This window comes from Tasmannia lanceolata, unplaced genomic scaffold (genome assembly GCF_043159265.1).
Source record: "Tasmannia lanceolata isolate RefF3 unplaced genomic scaffold, GAP_Taslan_0.1 ptg001011l, whole genome shotgun sequence".
Lineage (NCBI taxonomy): Eukaryota > Viridiplantae > Streptophyta > Magnoliopsida > Canellales > Winteraceae > Tasmannia > Tasmannia lanceolata.
This window is the reverse complement of record NW_027519674.1, coordinates 23023-29781: the sequence shown is the minus strand read 5'-3', so window position 1 is coordinate 29781 and position 6759 is coordinate 23023. Positions and strand designations below refer to the sequence as shown.

At 35.5% G+C, this 6759-nt stretch overlaps 2 non-coding genes across 2 annotated transcripts; one reads left to right on the top strand and one right to left on the bottom strand.

Moving 5' to 3' along the window:
• Nucleotides 1-499: 499 nt before the first annotated feature.
• Nucleotides 500-586, top strand: TRNAS-GGA (transfer RNA serine (anticodon GGA)). Its single transcript has one exon. It is a non-coding gene; the product is annotated as a tRNA-Ser (tRNA).
• A 1268-nt stretch (nt 587-1854) lies between these two features.
• Nucleotides 1855-1927, bottom strand: TRNAT-UGU (transfer RNA threonine (anticodon UGU)). Its single transcript has one exon. It is a non-coding gene; the product is annotated as a tRNA-Thr (tRNA).
• Between the last annotated feature and the right edge of the window lie 4832 nt (nt 1928-6759).

Genomic DNA, 6759 nt, shown 5'->3' with positions numbered 1-6759 from the left:
TTTTGTGCATAGTGTGTATACACCACGCAATCGAAATATCAAAAAAATCCATGGGACGATTCATGAATTTGTAATAGATTGTGGGGTAGCTCATGAGAGGAATTGTTGTTGAGAAATCTGAAACTAGAAAGGAATTTTGGAATTCCTATGGAACCATAATAGTCTAAATGTAACCATAGTATAAAATAGGGTCAGTTGACTTGTTCCAATTCATTGGTTTAATCCAGTATAAATCTAAGAATAAGACGGGATCGTCTTCTTGACAAACATGAATAGATAGATTCTATCTATTTTTTTTTAATCTTTTTAATAAGATAAGAAAAAGATAAGAAAAAAAATGTTTTTTTATCCCTCGATCCTCGAGGGAAGATCTTTCTTTAATGAAAAGTTTTCTATTTTCTATTTAGAATTGATTGGTCATACCTGTATTGCAATAATACAATAATATGAATGACTCGCTATTCACTCGGTTTCTGGGTCATAATCATAAGATTATGTAGGAGAGATGGCCGAGTGGTTCAAGGCGTAGCATTGGAACTGCTATGTAGGCTTTTGTTTACCGAGGGTTCGAATCCCTCTCTCTCCGTACCTTCACCTAATTCACCAACGGTACCGACTACAATGTATCAAATCAAATAACAATTGATACGAGTATTCCAATCGTACTTTATTTGATATAGATTCTCTATTCCTAATTGCTGTGGTATGGAAAATACCGGAACGGAAAGAATGGACAAGGAATAAAAATCTCACCGCTGATCCATTTGTAATACGTGAATGGGAGAAAAATCCGGATCAAACCTCTTAGATCTATTTACTTCGGCGAAAGAAAAAAAAGGGGCTTGTCCAAAGCTTTGTTATTTTAGTTAGGTTCAAGTCTGACGGGAATAATATTCTACGACTAGCAACTCATTGATTTTCAAACCGATCCACTTAATATCTATTATTTGATTTACTAATCCTTTATATTGGGATGAATAAAGACTCAAATGTTTTGCCAACTCCTCGTGGGGGGATGAATCCATATAATTTTGAATCAGAGCTCTGGATCTTTGTTCATCCCTCATAGTAATAATATCTTGGGGTTTGCAGCGATAACTTGGGATATCTACTATACGGCCATTAACTAAAATATGTCTATGATTAACTAATTGCCTGGCTCCCGGAATGGTCGAAGCCATACCCAATCGAAAAAGGATGTTATCCAAACGCATCTCAAGTAGTTGTAGTAAAACCTGACCTGTTGACCCTTTGGCTTTCCCAGCAATACGAACATATCTAAGTAATTGTTGCTCTGTCAGACCATAATGAAAACGCAATTTTTGTTTTTCTTCTAGACGAATACGATATTGAGATCTTTTCCCGGAACGCGATTGGTTTCTAAGATCACTTCCGGATCTAGGTCTTTTCCTAGTGAGTCCCGGTAAAGCCCCTAGACGGCGTATTTTTTTGAAACGAGGCCCTCGGTAACGAGACATAAAGACTCCTTAATTTTATTGAAATTTCATTTTACAGAATAAACCTAAATTAATACTGAACTAAACGATAAACGAAGCTAAATCCACTGAAGTACTACAAAGAGGAATAAGATGAATTGTATCAATATCCGTATTATTTTGTATATTGTATATATGGGAAGTTAAGGATCCTTTTCTTGATTTGTTCTGTATAGATCAAACGGCTCCAATCCGTTTTTTATTCTTTATTCATAGTTGGAAGTTCCCGCGACATAACATAATAGATCGGTAACCCGACATTTGGAGAAAAAAAAGGGGGGGGTCTTCTCAATATTCCTTGGTCTCAAGGAAAGATGATCAATCCTGATAAAAAAAAAAAAATAGAACAAATAGAGAAAGCCGACTATCGGAATCGAACCGATGACCATCGCATTACAAATGCGGTGCTCTAACCTCTGAGCTAAGCGGGCTCATATAACAGAAATAGTGCGTGAATAGGAATTCGGGAAACTATTGGGATCTTAGTTAGCTATTAGCTATTAATAATTATTAATATTAATTATTATAAATTATTATAACATATTAATTAATATTAATAATTATTAATATAATATGAATTTTGATTTTATTTTTGATTATTTTCTATTTGATTATTTATTTTTGATTATTTCATTTATTAGTAGTCACTAGCACTAGAATTTTTTTTTTTCATTCAAATCAAATTTAAAAAACGCAAAATAATACTATATACATATGAAATAATTCTATATTCTATTATAGAATAGAATATAACTATTAGTTATAGCAGTTATAGCAGATTATATGAATTCTATTTCTATTAGAGTGTAGTTCCTAAGGAAAGGATAAGATAAGGATGCAATCCAGATCCTACTGAGATATTCCTTTTGTTTCATTCGGAAAGGGAGGAGATAGGACGAAAAAAAAAAAAAGAAGAATGAATATCGACCGTTCCAGTATTCCAAACTGCGCGGGAAAAATGAGAGGGGGGGGGAACATCTATATGTGGGATATATCCATCCATATTGAATTGCAGATACATCAATGATAGAATCATTTCTGATTGGACCAAATAATGGAATGGTCCTCCAATAGATATGAAAGAAGATGGGCAAGAAATAAAATAGGAGCAGACACTTTTTCGATATAGGAATCAGTATCTAATGAATTCAATGGTTCCAACATAAATGAAAGAAGGGGATGGGATCACAATGAGATCGAGATCTCATAAGGGGGATATGGCGAAATTGGTAGACGCTACGGGCTTGATTGGGTTGAGCCTTGGTATGGAAACCTACTAAGTGGTAACTTCCAAATTCAGAGAAACCCTGGAATTAAAAATGGGCAATCCTGAGCCAAATCCAGTTTTCTGAAAACAAGGGTTCAGAAAGCGAGAATCAAAAGAAGGATAGGTGCAGAGACTCAATGGAAGCTGTTCTAACGAACGGGGTTGACTACATTGGTAGAGGAATCCTTCTATCAAAACTCCAGAAAGGATGACCTTATTTAAGTACATAGACGTACTTAAATATCAAATGATTAATCACGACCCGAATCCGGATTTTTTGATTATTTATATGAAAAATTGCAGAATTCTTGCTAAATTAAATCGATTCCAAAAGGAAGAATCGAAGATTCAGTGATCAAATCATTTACTCCAGAGTCTGAAAGATCTTTTGAAGAACTGATTAATCGGACGAGAATAAAGATAGAGTCCCATTCTACATGTCAATACCGACAACAATGAAATTTATAGTAAGAGGAAAATCCGTCGACTTTTGAAATCATGAGGGTTCAAGTCCCTCTATCCCCAATAAAAAAAAAAAGGCCTATTTTATTCCATTCCCTAACCATTTATCCTCTTTTTTCGTCAGTGGTTCAAAATGAGCTTAGCTATGTTTCTCACTCACTCTACTCTTTCACAAATGGATCCGACCAGAAATCTTTCTCTCTTATCACAAGTCTTGTGATAGATATGATCTACGTACAAATGAACATATATGGCAAGGAATCTCCATTATTGAATCATTCACAGTCCATATCATTACTCTTACACTTACAAAGTCTTCTTTTTGAAGATCCAAGAAATTCCAAGGCTGAGGTAAGATTTTCTAATGTTTTTTGAGTCCCTTTAATTGACATAGACCCAAGCCCTCTAGTAGGATGATGCGTCGGGGATGGTCGGGATAGCTCAGCTGGTAGAGCAGAGGACTGAAAATCCTCGTGTCGCCAGTTCAAATCTGGTTCCTGGCACGTGGTTAATATATCGAATAGATACTCATACAAATGAATCGATATGGATCGGGATCCATATTCTATTCGTTAATAGTCTAGATCATGATACATACTTATCCATCTAGGGATATATCTAGATCCCCCATTTTTTTTTTTGATGGGTAAAGAAAAGAATTAGATTCTGTTCCCTCTTCTTTTTTGTTTGTTCATACTGTACCTGCTCTCGCTCAAAAAGAATGTTAATACTTCATACATATTTGAATTGAAGTTAGTTGGCTGAAAACCCAAAAGTCTAGTCTAGAGAGGAATCGAAGGGTAGGAATAGACAGGATTCATTTCAGATACAGTACAAAGAAAATCTGATCCCCTTTTCATTTCTGAATTTTGAGTTCATAATTTCATATTTTCTTTCATATTCTATTTCTTCACTTTCTCTTTCTTCACTCCCTCCTACGTGACTTTTCGGGGCCCATCTAAGTGATGTGCGCGGTACAAAGTTCATGGTGCAGAACTCTTTTGATTCATCCTATTGGCTTTGCTCATCCGAAATGGATATCTTCCAAATTGGGGAATATCAATGAAGCCCCTTTAGTAGCCCATTCATAATACTGAGATGAGAGTCCAGTTATTCTGTTTCATCTAGAACAGAACATAAAAAGATTCCTTGAATATCTGGAGTCGTAGAAGTGAATATTAGTTTCTTATCATTCAATGAGCATCTTGTATTTCATAGAAATTGGGGGCAATATAATCCTTACGTAGGGGCCAGCCTATCCAACTTTCAGGCATCAAGATACGTTTCAGGCGTGGATGATTTTCATAAGAGATTCCCAACATATCATAAGATTCCCGTTCTTGAAAATCAGCACTTTTCCAAATCCAGAAAACAGACGGGATTCTAGGATTCCTCCTTGGGGCAAATACTTTTATGCATACCTCTTCGGGTTGATCCACACCATACTGTATTCTCGTAAGATGATACACACTAGCTAACAACCCGCCCGGTGCTACATCATAAGCACACTGGGAACGTAGATAATTGTAACCATATACATATGAAATGACAGCAATGGAGTACCAATCCTCGGGCTTTATTTGTAAAGTCTCTATTCCTTGGTAATCGAAGCCCAAAGATCTATGCACTAGCTCATGCTTGACTAGCCAAGCAGATAAACGACCTTGCATCTTCTTGATCTCTCCCACATTTGTATTTGTATGAGTATTTCACATTTACGATGAAATTTATGAAGATTTACCCGCTGTTTGTTATTCTGCACAAAAGCATCCTGCCTAATTCACTAATTCGTGGGAAGATACTGAACTTTTGTATTTGAAAGATGTTTCAGTTTCAGGAGGTATTTCTGAAGTAGATGGAGATTTATAGAGTAATCCTTGATCGTAATTTCCAGTATGAGTACTGCGTCCAACATGAAACTTGTGATTGGTAGTAAAATATCGATTTTCCTGTTGAGACCCAATTTGATCTTCATAGATTTCTCGAGATACTTTCTTACGAAGTTTCGTTATAGCATCTATAACTGCCTCTGGTTTGGGTGGGCAGCCCGGCAAATAGACATCCACAGGAATTAGCTTATCGACTCCCCGAACGGTACTATAAGAATCCGTACTGAACATCCCTCCTGTAATAGTACAAGCTCCCATCGCAATGACATATTTTGGTTCAGGCATTTGCTCATATAATCTCACTAAGGAAGGCGCCATTTTCATTGTTACTGTGCCGGCTGTTAAAATGAGGTCTGCTTGCCTAGGACTCGATCTTGGTACCAATCCATAACGATCAAAGTCGAATCGCGAGCCTATTAATGAAGCAAATTCAATGAAGCAACAACTGGTACCATAGAGAAGCGGCCATAAACTGGAGAGTCTTGACCAATTCGAAAGATCATTCGATGTAGTTGAAATAACTGAATTTTGGGTTGTTTGGTCAAGTAACGGAAACTCAATAGAATTAATAACTGTCTCAATGTAATCTTTTCTTTGTTTTTGATTTTGATTGTCTGAATATTCAGGAGCTAAGACCATTCCAATGCTCCTTTTCGCCATGCATAAACTGAACCAACAATTGGGATAAGCACGAAAATGAAAGCTTCTATAAATACAGATACACCCAATACATCGAAACTCATTGCCCATGGATAAAGAAAGACCGTTTCAACATCAAAAACAACAAAAACTAGAGCAAACATGTAATAGCGAATTCGGAATTGTAACCAAGCATCCCCCATTGGTTCTATACCCGATTCATAACTAGAGAGTTTCTCTGGTCCTTCACTAATCGGGGCTAAAACTCCCGAAATTAGAAATGCTAAAATAGGAATAAGACTTGATATTATTAGAAATGCCCAGAAAATATCATATTCGTAAAGCAGAAACATAGATGCACTCTCATGAATGTGGAATATACCGAATTAGTCGATTCAAATTGGAATTGTCAATTCATCCATAACTGCTTAGTCGAAACAACAATTTTGATCGAACCACATAGTTGAGTTTGTTTGCTGCGGGTCATGCCTCGTTTCAAGATTCATCCAATAGAATCCCACTTACCCTTTCTTCAATTCTATTTAGATATGGTGTAGACATATTATGTTCTTGTACAAATAAGACTCTCTCACTTTACCTTGGGTTTTCTATAAAAAAAAAAATAAATGAAAGAATATTTTCATTTTCATCAAAAATGAATAAAAAAAAGATTAATTCAATATTAATTATATTATCTATAATTATGTGAAAATAAAATGGAAATATTCCATTTTCAATGAAAATATTCAATGAATATAATATAATAATATAATAAAATCAAAGAAGAGGTCTGGCTCATTTTTTTTTTTCTCTTTTGTAGTAGAATGCCTAGCTCGGGATTTAGGGTATATTCTACTCGGTTGGCGTTGGTGTATTCTTTTCATTAAGATCGGGGTATAGAATCATTGTTTCTATTGATTCGATATGAATACATAAACAGAAACAGAATGCATCGACCAATTAGACTCTCTCCTTGTCCCAGATTTATACTTAATTGATTTGATTC